The following is a 21,131-nucleotide window of genomic DNA, read 5'->3' as shown; positions in this document are numbered from 1 at the left end:
AGACAGAGCATGTCCCAATAGTCACCATGGCTGCCATAGGAAATGAAATGTCCACTTTCATTTCTCTGACGTTCTCTACTCTCATTTATAAAATAAGGCAGATTTGGAAGGTCAAGGTGGATCCTAGGCCCCTAGGCTGACACAGATCCAGGGAAAGTCTCCAGGACATATGAATTCCTCACCATCCCCAATTTCTAGGTCCATGGATGAGTCTTTTTAGATGCAGATGTCCTTCACTTCAATATTTACGCAAAACAAACAACAGCTAATGCTTTTATCTCTGTGAGAAAGACTATACAGAAGCCACTACCGTGATTATTTAAAAAGTGGGGTTCAGCTAAAAGAACGAGAGAGGTAATTAAAAAAAATCTCTCCTCCTGCTCAACAGTGACTTATAGATTGGCTTTCTCACCAGGTGTGGGGCCCAAGAAGCCCCTGAGCATCAAACGTCCACATTGAGCATTACATAATGAGATGTGCCTATCTTCCCAAAGCCCCTAAAAAGCTGCTCCCCTATCTGCGAGGACTATGTTGAAAGAAAAGCCAGATACGCTCAGGTGCCATACAGGGTTCTAGTCTTTGTGAGAACAAGATGATGCTGACATTCTGGAATTTAGAACCTGGCTGTTTTCCCAAAATTGTCGATGAGTATTCTGTGTTATCCCGGTGTGACTGCAGACAATTTGGTAAAAATTCTCAGATCAATCATTTTCAGAACAAAGCCAACATCAAACCCTGGGACAGAACTCCAGGATGAGTTGATAAAGTTGATAATTCGACAAGGCTGAATACATAAAAGAACATAAAGATCAATCTTTGGATGGACAACGAAGTCCTAAGATCTTAGCAGTGATCTGCAGTAGGACAGTGCGTCAGGATTAGGTCAGGGACATCGTGGCTTTAACAAGATAAAAGGTTATATCTCTGTCAACTGAACTAAGTCAGACTAAGGCAGTCAAGGCTGGTATAGGGACCCAGGGTCTTCCCATTGCACTACCAAGCTTCTTGTCATGATCCAATATCATGACCAGAGCACCTGCTGTCCCGTCAAAAGATAGGATAGCAAGATGGAAAAAGAGTTGAAGAAAAAGGACAAACGGTATGCACCATCTTTAGTTTCCCAGAAACTACAATGGAACATTAACACTCATTTCTCTTTTGACTAGAACTGTATCATATAGTTCTATCAAGCCACAAAGTATGTAGAATAATTAATTTTTTTCAAGTGGTCATATGCCCAGATAAGAATCCCAAGGTTTTATTGCCAAGGAGAAAAAGGGAGAATGAATGTGGGATGGGGAAGCAAATATTCCCTGTAACAAGTTATGAGAAGGTCCTACTCCAGAGGTGGTTGGTTAACAAGGGTCAGCTTCTAGGGTAGGGACCATGCTCACTAAAACATGAGTCATCTCCCCACTATCTTAATAAAATACCTGTAACACCCAAACTTCTAAAATTGGAATTTTAGAGAATATGCTTTCAACATTTTTTTTCAATTATGATATAGCGTAAGGATGCGGTAAAATTTAGTTTCCAGCATAATGTAAGACTCTTGGTTTCAAAATAAATATTGTTTACTACCTCTCTAAGGGAAAATGGGAATGACTTTTGGAGTAACGATTCATCTATTTATTAATTTGTTCAATTTTTTTCACACATTTTTAGCATAACTCTGTGCCAAACACTACTGCATGTTAATAATATATACATAGAAGACACACTCCTTGCTCTCCTTGTTCTTAGACTGAGTTGAACAAGACAAGATGACACAAAACAAAAAAATGAAATTTAAAAGAAATTTGAATTCCTTCCTCAAAGCATGAGAAGGGGCTGAACTCTCTCATTACGATTTTACACACACACAAACACACTCTGATATGCTCATGGCGCTGATTTACTTTGAAAAGATTTAGTCTACCTAGAAGCTTATCTGTATTTCATTTATATCTTACCTGACACACAAAATCTTGACTTTGTTAGCTAACTCAGTTGGTGAAAACTACCACACAAATAAACTGCCCACCAACCCCACCAGCAATCTTGCAACCACATACAGTTCACTCCCAGAAAGAGATGAGAAAGAAGAGCTGTATCAATAACTTTCCCACATACTAGCAATAAAAAATAACCTTTTCATGATAGCAACAAAAATTTAAAGTCAAGACCTATATGAAGAAAAATACAAAACTACACAGAAGGATTCTTGTTTATTCATTTAACAAAAATTTACTAAGAGCCAGACACTGTATTAAGTGCTGAAAGCATAAAATTAAATAGGCTAGTGTCAAACCTTAATCAGTTCCTAATTACAAAATGAGCAGTTACAGAACATGTTGTGACAGACACAAAGTCTTACAGGAACACTGTGCGTGTGTAGTGGGGGGAATAACGAATTCAGGTTGGGGCAGAGTCAGGTGAGGCTTCCTCGAAGAGGTGATGCCTGACTTGAAGGATGACCAAGAGCTGGCGGGGCAAAAAGCAAGGATGGTAACTAAAGGCAGAGCTGAAATGAGAAGGGAGAACATGCAGGTGCTGTCGGGATCTGAAAGCAGTTTGATGTTACTAGAGCAGAAAATCTGAGGAAGGGAGTCATGGAAGATAAGGACGAAGATATAAATGGAAAAGGTAACATTCCTGGCAGAAACTTTACAACTGTAAAGGTGTCAATACTAATAGTTATGTTCAATGTAATTCTAATCAAATTATTGGTGTTAATAGTTTGCATTCAATATAATTAATATTTAAACTTAATGCAAATGATATTAGTATTTCTATTCAATGCAATTAATATTATATTGTCTATAGAAAATACTTTTGTAAGTCTTTTTTTTTGCTATTTTGACATAACTCAGGTGAGATGTACTTCTTACAGATATTCAAAAATATTTTTAATTATATACCTGAAAAATACATCTTTCAGAAAATAACAAAAAATCTATTAATAAAACCATAAAAATGGGTATCTTTTGACTACTACACTATACAAACTTTATATTTATTAACCTATTTATTTACTTACTTATTTTTAGAGACAGGATCTCACTAGGCTTGCCCAGGCTAGACTCCTGAGCTCAAGGGATCTTCCCGCCTCAACTGCCCAAGTGGCTGGGACTACGTGCGCATGCCACCATGCCCAGCTCACAAAGACTTTAAATAACATAAACTAAATTCAAAAACCGTAATACCACAACCTCGAATAATGATGGCTTTTTAATCTAAGTCAATATAAAGAAACCTTTCCCACCAATGCCAAGATCATTTCTGCTAGCATCCAGCAGATCGCTGGCTTTTATTGCTCTCCCACTGTTGGCTTGTGAAGTCTGTTTTATTTTATAGCTTGTTTTTGTGCACACTATGAGTTTAGCTGAAATATATTAGACTAATTACAAAGTTCATATTGTCCCTTGAATTTGCCTCACAAACCATGGGAGTTGAACTATGTTTATGAACCGAAAAAAAAAAAAAAATCAGCACCCAACTTGCCTTCTCATCCCATTAGATTTTTCTTTTTAGTTTTGAAAAACACTATAGAGCAGTGATTTAAATGGAAAAATGATATGCAGAGTAATCTGAATTTTAAAAGTTTTTTGTTTAGCCTTCCCGTCAAGAATTAGAGCAAATAATGTGCAAACTGTGGATTTTAATCTCCTTCAGGTCATGTCCTTTGAGACTAACAAGGTAGCTGTAGCTTCTTGTCACAGCACACATGTATAAAAAAATATGGCATACAGTTTGAGGGGGGTTACAAAGCTCAGTTGCAAAACTATGTGCAAACAGATGTGCTTTCCACCAATGGGGTGGGGACACAGCAAAGTGGACACAGACCCACCCAGTTTCTGCAGTATCAAACTTCACGTAAAAGCAATTTGCCACAAGGTGTCCAGGCACGTTCCCTTCACGGTGTGCCAAGCTGACCATCCTCTGAAGACACCAATAGTGTCTAGGTTTTTGTTTCTTGATGCTGAGAGGTATTTATTTTGTTCCCCAAGGGTAAATGGGTAATACACATTATTTGTTCAGTAGTTTGAAGGATGCAGTGATCTGATCTTTGTGGGGGCTCCACACCACCTTCCTCCATACAAAGCAAAGAAAATTACTGCATTTTACACATACCTTCACTAAAGTGTTGTAACTGTTAGAGCCTAGTTTTTATCACATATTCTTGGGACTAGTACAGTACCTGGCACATAGTAGGCAGAAAGTAAATGTGTACTGAATGTATGAATAATATGTAAATCTATGCATGCCAGAATAAATGAGCAAATGAATGGACGCACAAATCTAAGAATACATCAACAAATGAACATAAATAATCTATGTGCCACAAAGGGGATAGAGGGACAGAGTAATTTTTTTAAAAAATGTTATTTTCATGAAACTTGCCAAAAAATATAGGCCAGAAACATAAAATACAGAATTATGTTTGCGATCAGAACCAGTAAACCTCAAATAAGAACAAGTGGTAAGGCGGGAAGAGGGCAGAGGTCTTCAATTAGAATTTCTCTTAAACTACCCTCAAAAATGAAGAAAGATGAAAAGAAATTAAGGATGGATCTCAAAATGTAAATATTCTAATTAACACTGCCCAAGAAAAGTAAGTAATGCAAACTTACAAGCTGGTGAGCTATGCACATTACCATTAAAAAAGGAAAACTCCTAAAATATTTATTTAAAAATATGGCTTTAAAAAATTCCCTTTGTTATTACTATAATAAGCAAGTTTTAGAAATTCATCCCCAGGGAAATTTTAATATATAGCAGGAGACTGACACAAACACATGCCATGCTTATATTAGAAAGCAGTATTTTTCCTGAGATTCTGTTTTTGAATTATTGTCTGCAACGCATAATCATCTAATGTAAATTCTTTAGAAACATGGCTTTGTTCTTTTTGCACTTTATCTTTCCTGAATACAAACTGTCCTCACCACTACTAGGAAAATGAAATCCACCTGAGATGTCCTGGAGTTAGTGACAGACACAGCAGGAAGGGACATGCACTTCCTACATTCCTTGCTGTGTTTGTGCGTCACCTCTGATCAGCTACTTCTGCCTCAGACCAAACGAGCAACAAAGCAAAGCAGCAGCTGAAAGAGCATATGGTCACAGTGTCCCATCGACAATACCAAGTTCCTTCCCTTCTCAGATACAAAAGAATGGAAAGAAGGAACAACCCTGAGGCCAAGAAATCTAAGCATCTCTTAACCAGCTCCTAAAATGAAGAACTGGGAAGGAGCTACGGAACTATGTGTCAAATCTCCAGAAGGAACCGAACTTGGATAGTGTGGTTACAGAACATTAAGGCACTGACAGGCTTTTATCAGGCTCTTACTCCTCTTTTCTGCTAAGAGAAAAGTAAAACCATTGACAGGTAATACTACAAACCTAATTAAAAGTTTAACAAACTGAAAGAACACACATAGCTGGGGTGATAGGGTTTCTCTCTCTTAAAAAAGAAAAATCTCCAAATCTGTCAAATGAACATTCTTTCCTTATTGCTGATTCTTCAAGACTCATATTTCAACATAAAGCTAGGGTTTGGGCATTTTTATCCTTGATATATAGTCCTAAAACTAGAATTAGGAGGTCCAAAGATAAAATACACTTTGATACTGTATTGTATTTTACTCCATTCATCTACTGAAAGATAAATCCAATTTGCAATTCTATTCACAACATGTTCATCCACTTTTACACAAATGTGTATTAAGCACCTAGTATGTGCCATACCAGAGGCGAGAGATATGGAATTGTCATAAAAGTCCTCACTCTCATGGAATTTACATTCTACTACTTAAATGTCTACTAAAGGGAAAGAGGCATTTAAATAAATTCACCTACTCCCCAAAAGCCCCATCAATAACTTTTATATTTATGTTCACAATTGTAGTAAGAAGTATAAGGCTTCTTATTATGTATTTAAGTATATTAAGAAGTATAAGCCTTCTTCCTGATTAAAAAATATAATGCTGTTTTAACTTATATTTAATTGCTTATAAAGCTCTCCATTTTTCTACATAATTTTTTCCTAACTTGATTTCCTTAGATACCAATGACTGTGTGTAATCTGTGTGATTAAAAGATGATAACTGGAAAATAAACCTTGGGCTACCTTTTGGATCTGCAAAGACCCCAGAATGTTCTTTGGGAAAGCACTTTCCTTCTCCAGCTTTGCTCTAGCGCTCAGTGTCCCAGCTCTCTCACACCCACCCTCAGGTTTCTGAGTTCTGCCTGTGATGAGCAACCTCACTGAATTCAAACTAACTTAACTCTCACTCTCTAGTATGACAATATTTTAAATCAGATTTGAGTTTTAATAGATTTTCTACTTTTAAAGCTTAACCTACTGGTCTTCTCATTGCTGTTCTGCTTTGGTTCCTATTTTCTGCCTCACAGATACTTTCTGAACTTATACCCTGGTTTTCAATTCATATCCATGGTCCCCTGGTATCGGTCACCACTATTTCTTAACTGAATTGTCGCAGCTGTATTCTATCTAACTGGTTTACCCACCTCCAATACAGCGGGGCAGGTCCCCACCAACTCCACCAGACGAACACAACAATTCATTATCTGTATTATATTCAAAATGATCTTTCAAACATGCAAATCTGATCCTGCCAGTCCCTTATTTAAACCTCTCTTCAATTGCCCTCCACTGATCTTAGATAAAGTAAAACAACTTCTATTTGATGGAGTACCAGGGACCAAATTTATCTTCCCACCTACAACAACTAAAAACCCTGAAAATAATGGATTCCAAGATGCCAGACATGAGATGACTAAGGATGGTCCCAGCTTGCTGCCCAAGGAGAGTTTTCAGGCTGTGGTGCAGGTGTGGGGGAACTTGGCAGAGTCCAGTAGACTCCCTGAGTTGAGCAGATGGACCTGAGAATGCAGGGAGATCACTATGGCTAGAGTCCGCAGGAGAGAACACCAGGGAGGAGGGTGTGTCACAGAGAGACGGCTCTGCAGGTGTAGACACTGTTTCCCTCAGGTATCCAGCAGACTACTGAGCACTGCAGAAGTGTGAAGAACTATCAAAGGCCAAGAAAAGAACCACCCAAAAGGATTATAGGTATCTGGTTTTCAAACAGGGCCAGGGAATAGTTTCCACCAGTCAGACTAGAAAACCTCATAATTCATGAGGCATCAGGTAGAGGATTCAAAAACATCTTGCTGCAGTAAAAGAAAATAATTATCTCTACACTAAACATTGCTCTGGTTTCACCCAGTGAATATTAAAAGCAAGACCTTAAAAGATCAAATTGTTTCCAAGTAACTTAATTGTATCCCAGGACAAAACTACTTAATATTTATAGGAATACAAACTTATAATGCACCCAACAAGGTAAAACACAATTTCTGACATACAATCAAAAATTACCTAGCATGCACAAAAGCAAGAAAATTATGACTTGTAATAAGGAGAACGATTAATCACCAAAACCAAGCCAGAACTGACACAGATATGAAAATTAGCAGGAAGGAACATAATGGCTTGTTAACATAGCTTACATCACCCAGTACAATCTGCCCCCCATTTAATTCCTCTGGCCTCAACTCTCTCCCTTATACTCTATACTTCAACTCTACTAAATTTATTTTAGTTCTTCAAGAATGCTATGCTCCTTCTTGCATTCATATGAACTATTTCCCCTGGATATAATGTTTGTCCATCCAGTGGTGTCCAGGGAAACTGTCCTGGGGGTTGGGGAGGGTCCTCATTTGATGTGTTTAACAATATCCACGGTGTACGTATGCCCACCATGGCCAATTTCAAGCTACCAATGGTTTAACCACCAGTTTGCAAAGTTCCTGGATTTTTAACAATCAACTCTTACGAGCTGGTACAAGCCTGTATCTGCCCGTCTCCTCACCTGCTTGGAGTCTGATCATTCGTCCTTGGGTCCCAAGTTAAACATCAGTTCCTCTGGGAAGCCTTCCATGATCCTTCAAATCTAAGTTAAATATTCCTCCTCTGCTCCCATAATACACGGTATGTATACCATCACAGCACTTATGATATTCTATTGGTATTACCTGTCTAATCCATAAACCCCAACCAGATACTGTGCCACCCTACTCATTTAACTATCTGCAGAGCATCAGCACAATAGCTAGCAAAAATGACACTGAAAAATTAGCTGAATAAGCAATAAGAAGGGACAAAGTACTTATAAGCACAAGAACACAATGACTCTCTAATGCACCATGCAATGTGAAAGAAGCCAGACACAACTGGCTACATACCATATGATTGCATTTGTATGACATTCTAAAAATGACAAAATCCACAAATCCACGGTTGCCAGGAAAGGACTGTAAAGGTACATGAGGGACCTTTCCGAGTTGATGAAAATGTTCTCTGTGTTGGTGATAGTGGTGGACTTGAGGGTAGACTGTATACGTTTGAAAAACTGTATAACTTTACTCAACATAAATTATACCTCAATAAACATGAATTTATTTTTTAAACAACAGCTGAATGAATCAGTCAATGCTAAGGAGGTGACGATGAGTAAAATACAGCCAAACTCTTAACCAATTTACAACATAATGGCAGGGGAGGAGTACAGACTAGATAAATACACTGTATTAGTTTCCTAATAAAGTGCCACAAACTGAGAGGCTTAAAACAACAGAAATTTATTCTCATAGTTCTGGATGCTAGAAGTCTGAGTTCAAGGTGTTGGTAGGGTCATGCCCTCTCTGAAGCTTCTAGGGGAGTCTCCTTCCTAGCATCTGGCATTGCTAGCAACCCTTGACATCCCATGGTGTGTAGCTACATCACTCCAATCTCTGCTTCTACAGTCACACGGCCTTGTTCCCTCTGCATCTCTCTCCTCTGTATCCAAATATCCCTCTTCTTTTAAGGACACCAATCACTGGATTTGGGCCCACTCTAATCCTGTGTGACCTCATCTTATTAATAACTTCATTATATTTGCAAAGACCATATTCTAAATAATGTCACATTCACTAGGACTGAGGGCTAGAACTTGAAGATACCTTTCAGGAGGGCAAAATTCAACCCATCACACACACACACACACACAAAACAGCTATGAAACAAGGCAAAAATATGACACATACCAAAAGATAAAGTACTATGGTTCAGAAGCCCTAGGGGGTTAATAGAGACTTCATAGTGTTTGAAAAACAGTATTTGAAATGGTCCTGAAAAGAAAAGCATAATTTGGACCATGAGATATAAAGAAGAAGAGTAGGACATTCCAAGTAAAGGGGAAAATGTTATGTTATAAGACAGAGGCAGTAAAGGGTGATGATAACCAGGAAGGAGTCCAATTTAATAAAAGCATCAGCTCTAAGTGTGATATACTGGAAAAGTAAGGTAGGATCAGGTAGCAGGTGGTCAAATGTCTAAATAAGGTATCTGTCCTTAAATTTACTAGAAATTAGGGACCACTGAGGGGTAAAACAGCCCTCTTTTCTCAGCCCTATCTCTGTGACACAGTGAAGAAATTCAAGTAAGAAGACGGGGCACTTTCAAATGTAGTTTGTTGGACTGTTCACATCACCCAGGTAGCAATTACTGATGTTCAAACCGAATTTTCCCTATTGATCCAGCTACTATACAGTATTAGAACTAGAAACAGCTGGAGGGACCTCGAAGACTTTGCTACTGTGTTTAATCTATTTGGCTCATCTGCTGAAACAGTTTCCTTTTGAAAATGCAACATTGACTCAAAAGTGTTTGTATTTACTTGCTTCGGTGAAAGCCTTTTCTCTTGTTAACTTATAAGCTAGCATACAAAATTTGGTAAGATTTCTGACTTGCCCACAAACTGTTCTTTTAGGTAATTTCCCTCTCCAAAAGTATGTTCCAGAGGTCATAACAACTCATTCTTTTAGATTAAAAGCTGAGGATTCTCAAATCATATAGCTTGGTTATTTTTTATACCCAAGGAGAAAGTCATGTGCAAATAGCACATAGACTAGAGAATATAGATGACAGCAATTGAGCTGAAATTCACAGCGAGAATGCCAAGGTCACAATTATTGCATGCATTGTCCTAGCGTCTACATTTGTATTTAAGAACCACTTTTTTTTTCCTTTTCTTCCAAGCCCTTTTCTAGGACTCTGCAATTATCATTGTTCTATGGGAAATGAGTCCTTGAAACCCCTTGGGATCCAGAAGGCTACCTCTCCCACAATGCCATATCACACCTACATGTTCTCAACTGTCTGAGATCACAGCCATTCTATTTAGTATGGAAAGTGGATAAACTTTTGGAAAATAATTTTTAAATATAAAGAATCTGATTATAGGCCTGGCGCGGTGGCTCACGCCTGTAATCCCAGCTCTCTGGGAGGCCGAGACGGGCGGATTGCTCAAGGTCAGGAGTTCAAAACCAGCCTGAGCAAGAGCGAGACCTCGTCTCTACTATAAATAGAAAGAAATTAATTGGCCAACTAATATATATAGAAAAAATTAGCCGGGCATGGTGGCACATGCCTGTAGTCCCAGCTACTCGGGAGGCTGAGGCAGGAGGATCGCTTGAGCCCAGGAGTTTGAGGTTGCTGTGAGCTAGGCTGACGCCACGACACTCACTCTAGCCTGGACAACAAGTGAGACTCTGTCTCAAAGAAAAAAAAAAAAAAAAGAATCTGATTATATAACCAAAGAGGTCAAGTAAAATATCATTTTGGTGCTATATTTTCAACCACACAGTAATTACCATTTTATGTCTAAAATTTGACATTTACCCACAGGTAGCAAGTTTAAATCAAATTATATTTCTAAGTCTTAATTGTTCAATAACATAAATGGCAATACTCAGAAAACTATTCATCACCGATGGATAGTTTATCATTTTTCTCTCATTAGTAACCATAAGACACCTCTCCTATCTTTCCCTCATAGATTCTTTGGGTTGGGGATATAAAGAAGGAACTGACACCTGCACTCGAATGTTTATAGCAGCACAATTCACAATTGCAAAGTTGTGGAAACATCCCAAGTGCCCATCAATATATGAGTGGATTAATAAAATGTGGTATATGTATACCATGGAGTATTATTCAGCTATAAGAAACATCAGTGATGTAGCACCTCTTCTATTTTTCTAGATACAGCTGGAATCCATTCTACTAAGTGAAGTATCCCAAGAATGGAAAAACCAGCACCACATGTACTCACCAGCAAATTAGTATTAAGTGATCAACACCTAAGTGGACATATAGGAACAACATTTATCGGGTGTCGGGTAGGTGGGAGGGGGGAGGAGGGGATGGGTATATATCCATAAAAAGTGAGATGTGCACTGTCTAGGGGATGGCAAGTACTTGTGTATCTAAACACATCTAAATGTAGAAAAGGTACAGTCAAAATATGGTATTATAATCTATGGGACTTATGGGACCATGGTCATATATACAGTCCACCATTGACCAAAACATCATTATATGACACATAACTGTGTGTACATATATATTAATGTGTATTTGTGGCTACATATGTGTCTGTTGCTCTTTAAAATGAAGTTTGATTATGTTTAGTTATATGAAAAAGCTATTAAAAGAAAGCAATTATTATCGTTTCTAAACAAATTAGATCGCATATTAAAAAAAAAACATGAACTTTGGGGTCAGAAAGAACTGAGTCTGAACTGCCATTCACTGCTTACTTGCTGTGAAAGTGTGGGGAAGTTTCTTAAATTCTCAGGGCCCAATTATCTCATTGGAAAAATGAGGATAATAATACCCATTTTATAAATTTATCTAGGGTAAAAGATAATAGACATAAAACTCCTAGCCCCGTATCTGACATGTATTAGATCTTCAATAAGCTTTTATAGTCAGTCCTAACCTCACAATCTGCCCATCCCTTCATGCCAAGTTCACACTAATCTCCTCCAGAGATATTTTTCTTCAAAAGTACAGAAAAGGAAGGTACAATTCACTCTCAGATCCATCCAATCCAATCAAATGCACTGACACCAGTCAAATAACATCCTTCTCTATGTTTAGCATACTAGTTACATACTACCTTTCCTAAATTTGTAGTATACTCTCTTATATTTCTAGATTTTCTCAGCACTTCCTATACATGGACTGCTGTCCATATATTCATGAAGACACACATTAAGTTGTCAAATGCAATTTTATTAATACCATTGCCCTAAAAAAAAAAAGAGCAAGCTTAAAGCTACTCAGTTTCCTAAAAACAGGTCTGAGTTTCTCATCTTATTGATCAAAACTGGAGTCAATGACCTAGAAATTTAAAAAACAAAATTAAAAACTGGAGTCAAATGTGTGTGCCTGTGCTTCTGTATATATGAGATGGGTTGACTGAGGGAGGGGCAGAGAAGGCAAACACTTCAGAGAAAATGAAATATGCACCAAAAGAGGTAGAAGCCCTCTGTATCGATGCGTTCGTTACACAGAATATTAGAGGTATTTGAGGGCTTTAGAGATTATCTGGTTCAACTACCTTCTTTTAAAGATATGAAAATGAGACCCATCCTTTTTTAAGACTGAATAATAGTCCATTATACGTATATGCCACATGTTGTCTCTTTATCCATCCATGGACATCTAGGTTGCTTCCCCCTTTTGGCTATTGTGAATAATGTCGCTATGAAGTTGGATATACAAATATCTGTTGAAGTCTTTTGGATATACACTGGAATTGCTGGATTGTATGGTAATTTTATTTTTAATTTTTTCGAAACTTAAAGACTTTTTTTTTTTTAACAAGACATGGTCTCACTATGTTGCCCAGGTTGTACTCAAACTTCAGGGCTTAAGCAATCCTCCTGCATCAGCATCCCAAGTAGCTGGGACTACAGGTGTGTGCTACAGCACATGGTTGAAACTCGAAGACATTATGCTAAGTGAAATAAGCCAGTCACATAACAATAAATATTGTATGATTCTACTTATATGAGTTGTCTAGAATAGTCAGATTCATAGAGTCAAAGTAGAATGGTGGTTGCCAGGGACTAGGGGGATGAGATAATAGGGGGTTATCATTTAATTGATAAGGAGTTTCAGTTTGGGAAGATGAAAAAAAGTTCTGGAAATGGATTATAGTGATGGTTGCACAACAATGTGACTGTACCTAATACCACTGAATTGTATACTTAAAAATTATTAAAATGGTAAATTTTATGTTAAGTATATTTATCATAATATTTAAAAAATGTATTCACCTATTTAAAAAAGTTGGGGGAGATGTACAACGTTTGGGGGATGGACATGCTTGAAGCTCTTACTAGAGGGGGGAGGGGGAGCATGGGCAATATATGTAACCTAAACACTTGTACTCCCATTAATACGCTAAAATAAAAAATAAATAAATAAAAAGGTTGGGGGAGGGAATAAATTAACTGACTTTCCAATGGCAAAAGCTAGTGCTAGAACAGGAATTCAGACCAAGTTCTTCTAGTTCATGGTTCACAGCTTTTTCCACCAAATCACGAATGTAAAGAAAAATAATTGTGGACTCAGAATGCCTCCCTGTATTGGCACCTGGACTCCATCTGCTCCAGTATGACAGTCTTCCAAACGTCACCAGGACAAGCCCTTGCTTGCCAACTCCAGTTCTTTGCTGACACCCACTAGGCACCAAGTTTACTGGGCCTCTCACTACAGCTGACTTCAAGGAGACTGTCCCACTCAGATATTGCCACTTCTCAAGGGCAGCAGCCTGTTGCTTGCCTAGCTATCATGATGTCGTGCTCTGGAAATTTCAAGGGGTAAAGCTCAGAGGAAATCCTAGGGTATATCAAGCTCAGTCATTTTGCTTCCAAACAGGATTATGCTTTTTAAATGAGACATTGTTTCTTAAGGGACACTGTCAATCCTTTGTTCCATGTTTTTCACAATTTTTTTTTTTTTGCTAAGTCAGCTCATCAAGAAGGAAAGAAATGTAGCCTTGCTTTAAAGCCAGACTGTTCCAAGAGCCTCATAATTTATTACACAGTCGCATTGTAAGCATGAATGTCATGTGGCTATCTGCCTTTCATTCCCCTCATCGCTCCAATCTAACAGCTGTAGACAAGTTAAAATTCAACAGTACATAAGAATCAAACAGAAAGCCAAGGTTGTTTCTCTAGAGCACTAATAACCCTTGAAAACAATAAAGCACTAGAAATACCCTTGGCTGCACTGTCCTAACCCACAAAATTCCCAGCACCAAAATAAACTCTATATGGAGCAAAGATTTAAACATAAAAAAATAAAGTTAAAAGTGCTGGAAGAAAACATGGGTAAATTTTATTCTCTTTTATAATCTTGGGGTAAGGAAGACCCTTATAAACACAATACAAAATACATTTAATGAGATAAAAATGCAAAGCATCTATATAGCCAAAAAAAAAAAACAAAACTATGAAAGACAAATGACAATACTGGAGAAAATCTCTGTATCATAACAGATAAACGACATTCTTCATTTTCAATATACACTTTATAAATAACTTTTAAATTTTTCATTGTGGTAAAATATACATAACATTTACCTTTTAAGCATTAAGTGTACTGTTCAGTGACATTAACACGTTCACATTGTTGTGCAACCATCACCGCCATCTACCTCCAGCACTCTTGCATTGTCCCAGACTGAACCTCCTTACCCATTAAACAATAACTCTCCCCTTCTCCAGGCAACCATCATTCTACTTTCTGTCTCCATGAATCTATTCCAGGCAACTCATGTAAGTAAAATCATACATTATTTATCTTTTTTGGTGACTGGCTCATTTCACTCAGCAAGGTTCATCCATGTTGTAGCATGTCAGAATTTCCTTCCTTTTTAAGGCTGGATAATATATCACTTTACCGCATTTTATTTATCCACTTATCCACTGATGGGCATTTAGGTTGTTTCCACCTTTTTGCTATTATGTATAAGCCAATATTTTAAAAAGACAAATAATCCAGTTAATGGGCAAACTACAGGAGATCTGGGCTTGGTGCATACAGGAATCTACAGCAGGGGAAAAGATACACCAGCAAAAGCAGTAGCAGTCACGTGGGTCTAGAGTGACAAAACCGGAGATGTGAAGCACGGTTTTTCCCTCACGTGATTTTTGCTGAATTCTGAAGCTGCTCAGAGACTCACTGAAGTGTCTCTATACATTTTTAATATTCCCTCCAGCAGCCCTCTGCCACTCTGACCTGCCTGCCTGAGCCACCCCTGAAATTATCTCCCCAAGGCTTCACTGCTTTTCATTTTGTTTTGGTGCTTGAGTTGTTAGTGCTGGCTACAAAGCTGAATAAATTCTCAGTGGCCAGCTCCTACCCCTATTTTTCTCTTAAGCCCTTTTATTTCAGTGTGTGATTTTGCAGAACCCCAGGTTTTGCAGGAAGGTATATAGCAAAAACACTTGTACTTCCACACCCGAGAACAATGATGACATTTTGTGCCTACGACCTTAGAGAGAGAAAGAAAGCTAAGTAATATGCTGGCAATTCAGAGAAAAAGACAAAAGTAAAATATGCAGGGAAAAAACAAAAAATGTAAGAGCTCTCCTGTGAACAAACCATTTGACCATTCGCAATTACAGAGTGATTCTATACTCTATGAATGCACTAACGGTGGGGCGGATAAATATTCATATGTTACTAGCTCAAGGTTTGAACAATAAAGCAGGAATCTTCTTCCAGTTAACAATAATGCTTGCAGTAAGGAACAAAAATGTCATGACACAAAGGTGAAGGCTTCGTAATCGCAGGCGCTGTCAGCACACTGATCCTTGGAATTAGCAATGCAGCTTCAGAAGTAGAAGAATCTGGTTCCATGCTAAAGGTATCAAGCTCCATCCCTACCCCCACACCAAGCTACCAGCTAAAACCACCTAAGTATTTCATTTTGCAAATGTTTAAAATCAAAACAACTTTGGAATGGCTAAAATTATTATGATCTGTCTCCCATATAAAAAGAGAAACACCATAACTTTGCATTTATCTAGGACTTTTTAAAAAAAGTATTAAAGACATTTGCTTAGCCAGCAAGGCGGTGCCTACTAAAAATGAGTCTCTTTTAGGGGTCCCCTAGGTACCTGTGTAAGATACACACTTCGTATGTTTCTCTGAAATCTGTCGATGGGGGGCTAGAGGAAGTGTGAAAAAAAACAGACAAGTGGGGGAAAGCTGTGAGGTGGGTGTGAACTTTCCCAGACAGTAAGATGTCTGTTTAGAAATCACTAACAGGAAAGGAAAAAAGACAAACAAAAGTAATGCAAAGCAAATACATTCTTCTGTACCCAATATCTGCAAAGGACTGTGCCTGGTGCTGTAAGAACATGGGCCACAAAGGCAGAAGTGGATGGAAGAAATTGGGATCTGAAGATAGCTGTGCGGGTATTATACCGTTGTAAATTTAATTATACCATAGCTAAAGCGACGCTAGACAAGCCTTCCACTCTCACAGAGCACTTGCTGGCATTTCTGTCCTAGGATTTAAAAAAGTGACAGGGAGAGAGAATACTCATAAAATGTCCAGCTCACCCAAGGGGGCCTTCCTTATTCATTATGCCAGGAGATCTGCCTAAGGGGACACACGGGTGAGGAAGGAGTAACAGGAACATTCTGCAGATGGGCCAAGGGATACTCGGGTTGGGAAAGACCTGGAAAGAAATCAGAGTTTCCTAAAGTCCAGCTGATAGCAATGGTAGCTCTTAACCAAGAGTTAAGAGACAGACTAGTTCTACCACCACTGACTAGTTATCACTTCAACTCTCCATTCATCCATTTCTCCATATATAAAATGGAGCCAATCATATTTTAGGAGATATCAAGATTATAAATACTCTCTACTAACGTGCTTAGACCTCTTTGGAAGAAAAGCAACTTTAAGCAATGAATTATTGTGACTCAAAATTGAGTTGCGGGAGAAGCTAACGCAACGGGGATATTTCCAAAAGCTAAACTGCACAGAGGCCAATCCATTAAAATATTCTCTCAAAAAATATTTGTAAAAGCTGAATAAAAGTTCCTAATTCCTCTCAGGACAAAGACCAGCACTGCCGCCTTTTCTCATCACTTCCAGCATCAAAACCACCTCTGTGCCATGCCGTATTAGGAGTCAAGCCAAATACATCGTTGAAATGTGTTCCACCGACCAGATACCACCAAGAAGGCAGCAGGTAAAAGCTACTGCTAGGTACCTCTTGAAGAACAAGGGTGGACGATACCCACAGCATGCACAACAGAATCAACAGCAGAGCATCACTGGCTATTCTCCCTGTGTTCCCTTTTCTTTTTGATGCTATACATTTAAATGATAACATATGTTACATAGCCTTTCCACATGGTGCTATATACCTTTCTTTTAAAATAACCCATAATGCAATGCCTAGGAAAAAGGTATACATCTTATTCAGAACAGTAAGATCAAACTGGGGAATAACTCTTTGTTAAAAGCACAAATTACATTTGAAATTTAAGCATTTCTGAGCCATGAACTGAGACTGTTAAAAAGCTAAATACAATGGTTAATACAGAGCTCTGAAAACAAAAGCACATATTACGTAAGCATTAAAAAATCATTGTGAGGACACTGATACTCTGAGACGGGAGTCTGCCAACCTCCTCATTTGCCAGCAAATTAATAAACTTCTCGTTCCTTCTCCTCAAACCACTTGTCCTCATCTTCTGATGCCTCAGGGACAAGTGACAAACTTTCAATGACAGAATTTGGTGTCCCTTGGTGAGCTCATCAGCGCTCCAGTGGAATGGCACCCACAACTGCTGAAGAGGCAGGGCGCAGCCCCACGGCAAAACTGTGGGTCTTTGTGGGTAGGATCAACTTCTTGAGGTGAGAGAGCAAGAGATGGCCCCAGCAGCTGCCAGAGCCCATTTTAGCTCCAGGGAACACTCATCTCTGTCTCCCCAAAGTAGACATAGCTCTCTGCAACTTTAACTGAGTTGAGAAAAAGTTAAAGGGATTTAGGAAGCATCTGGACACCCAGCCATTTGTTGGGTTCCCCAGCATGCGTGCCGAGACCCTGATTCCACCCACACAGGGAGGGTTTTGAACACTCTAGCCCTGTGGCATGGCATTTATTTGGGGCCTTATCAGGGCATTTGTTTTGAGGTGCCTTTTGGAGGTGAAAGTCACAAGGTTAAGTGGGACTAGGAGACCTGGCTTGAATTTGGAGCTCATTTGCAATTCCCATGAACAGGGGGACTAAGCCACAATTTGGGGAAGGTTTCCCAGGGAATGGGGAGATTAGGCCACCCATTTGGGGAGGGTTTTTAACCCTCCAGCTGTTTGGGGTGGCCTTTATCCCCTTTGGATTCCCATTTGTGAACCTTCCAGCCCTGTGGTAGGACATTTGAGGCACCATTTGAGGTACCATTTTGGGTGGCATTTTTCCCCTTTGCAGTCCCATTTGATAGATCCTGGAATTTCTGTATTGAGGATCCCCTGTATTGTCTGTTATTTGTGAGTTTTGTTGCAACATAAGGAAGCTCCACCTCCCATTTGATTGATAGGCTGTGGCATTTTAGATTGTTTGTGTTGGGAGTTCACTATATTGTTTATGTTTGCTAAAGATTATTGTCTGGAGTGTGAGGAGAAGTGGTGGTTGGTACCACTTATATAAAGTGTGAGGAAAGGCGGTGATTGATGGTCCTTGGTTTATTCTGAGCTCTTGGTTCTTTTGTGGTGGTTGGCACTGCTTATATGGGGTATGGGGGAAAATGGTGGTTGATGGTCCTCAGTTTATTCCCAGGAATTTGTTGTTTGGAACCTAATTTTGATTTGGAGGTGCATTCTAAAGGGTCTTCTCCATTGCCTCTTCCTCCCAAGATTAATCTCAATTTGGCCTTTCTGTGCTTTTGTGAAAGGAGAAGCCAAACTGTCTGATTTATAGATAGATACATGAGAGCCTGAGTTACAAGTAAGAGGGTGGGAACGACTCAGTGGTGAACCACTCTGGAGCCCCACCCACAATCAGCATGCTCTCATGCACCACACTAACCCTAGATCACATAAGAATGGGAAATAAATCCTTTAAAAAAGACAAAAAGAACAACTCCCCCAGTTGGTTTATGGTGCCTCTACTTGTAAGTATTTGTATAAGGTTCAAAGGCATGCCAGGTTTCCTAGGATGGCCAATTCTTGTGCACAAGTTTTTACTGAAGGACAAATTATATCAAGGAAAATTCAGAGCTCAAATGATCAACCTGCCACTATGCAGTTAATAATGTTGAGCCTCTAGCTCTTTGCTGGAGATAAACTCATTGTGTATGGTACACAAAATGATCCGTGTTCGCATGATCTTTGATAAACAAGGTCCTCCCGCTCCCACCGGAACCCTTGCAGCTGGCCAGGGCAAGGTACCAGGTAGGGCCACAGCCAGGGGACAGACCCAGCAGGAAGACAGGTGCACAAGGCCCACCCCCAAGTGGCACACAGCAAGGGGGAAGGAACACCTGCCACTACCACCATCTTGGCACCATGGGAGGGGACAGGGAAGGTGTCACCTGAACTAACTCTTCAGTCCCAAACCCAGTAAATTATGACTCAGGGTTTGGAATGGTCTCTCCCAGCAGCAGACTCAATTTGGGCCACAGGGAACCCACAGCTGTAGCAGGGCAATTTGCAGCAGTATCAGATATGGGGCTTGAATGTGCAAGAACAGCTGAAGGGTCCTTTGAGACAGTCAAAAGGCATGGGTGAAAAGGCCGCCCCAGGATGACTTTTTGTAAAGAAGAAGGACGGGCCAGGTGGCAGTGAGGCAGTTGTAGACAAGTGGCAGCTGAGAAACTCATCACAGTGGGCCCAGATGGCGGACCTGGGCAAGCAGCAGGAACACCAGGGGTTATTTCAGAAGCAGCAGAAGCTCACCTCCTGTGGGGCGCCACCAAGCTCCCGCTGGATGAATACCAGGGCCTGGGGAAGTATATAGGAAACTGCCATTGCGCTTTGAAGTTTGGGCCTCAGCAAGCCTGCACATCACTCAGTCCACAGAAGGAGAGGGAGCAGATAGAGAATGTCATGCTGGTGACAGACGCCATGGACAGACAGCTACAGAGATGGCTCAGCAGCTCCTACCGCTACATCAAGGACATCAGCAGGCACCTCACTGCCAACAGGACCCAGAAGCACACTCCAGAGCCCTGGACAGTTCCCAGAAGTGATAATGGACCGTCCTTTGTAGCAGAGGTAACCCAACAGGTAAGCAAAGCCTACACCTAGAATAGAAACTGCAGACATCCTGGAATTGATACAAGAAACCCTTCTACAGTGAGATGCCACTTGCCCTCCTCTAGATAAGGCCAGTCCTCTAGAAGCAGGCTTCAGGGAAGCCCCTAAAAATAGTCTATGAGAGACCCTTCCTAGCACCCCAAGGTAAGTATGGTAATATAACCATAAGTATAAAAGAATAGAATAAAACAGTATGTCTAATCAGTGGCTCAGGTGCTAACCACAAACCATGAGTTTGCGTCTTTCAGATCCCTGTCCCAGTTGGAAGCACAGAAGTGGACGGGACCCTATGAGGCGCCTCTAACAGCTCACACCTTGTTAAAATTGTCAGAAGTGAAACCTTGGGCCCATCATACCAAAGCGAAGAGGTATAGTCCCCAGTGGAGGGCCAACCTTAGGCAATCTAAAGTACATTTGAGAAAAAGGAAAAAAATGAAAGTTGATATTTTCACTAATCTTTTTTTTGTTCTGTGTATAGGATATAGGGACAAGTGCTCAGTGAAGATTTCCCAGGGCTAGTGCAGGGTAGATCTGTTGATCTTACTGCTGGGTATATTCTCCTAAGCCTCATTTGGTCTGAATTTGCAGAAGTTAGTCTCTCGGATCACCTGCGGGGTACAACTAATAGCTCTGCGCTCAGAGGTCCCATGTTTCTTTTCTAACCCAGCCCTGTATCGGACATTGTGTGCAGGTGACAGCCCATTTCACCTCGTCAATCCTGACGGTTATAGTTACTACTTATGCCCTTTTTCACCTGATAATATATTTTCTGTCTAAAACATCACCCAAATTCAGCAGGAAGTAGCTTGACAACTACGTCGCCCTTCCTCCCATAGCTATGGAAGGGTAAAAATTGACAGTGAGGAATATGGAACAGAGAATATGGCCTGAAAAGGGGTAAAAATGCTTTCTGTCTCTTCCAACCCCCCTAACCCTTTTTGAGAA

At 39.7% G+C, this 21,131-nt stretch overlaps 1 protein-coding gene and 1 pseudogene across 1 annotated transcript in view; one reads left to right on the top strand and one right to left on the bottom strand.

Moving 5' to 3' along the window:
* The window catches only part of AVEN (apoptosis and caspase activation inhibitor), a 160,121-nt gene that overhangs the window by 19,461 nt on the left and 119,529 nt on the right, over positions 1–21,131 (bottom strand). The gene's annotated exons all lie outside the window — the stretch shown is intronic.
* Positions 16,276–21,131, top strand: part of LOC142871412 (lupus La protein homolog) — an 80,334-nt pseudogene continuing 75,478 nt past the window's right edge.

This window comes from Microcebus murinus, chromosome 6 (assembly GCF_040939455.1).
Source record: "Microcebus murinus isolate Inina chromosome 6, M.murinus_Inina_mat1.0, whole genome shotgun sequence".
Classification (NCBI taxonomy): domain Eukaryota; kingdom Metazoa; phylum Chordata; class Mammalia; order Primates; family Cheirogaleidae; genus Microcebus; species Microcebus murinus.
Note: the sequence above shows the minus strand (reverse complement) of the source record. Positions and strands in the feature narration are given on the sequence as shown.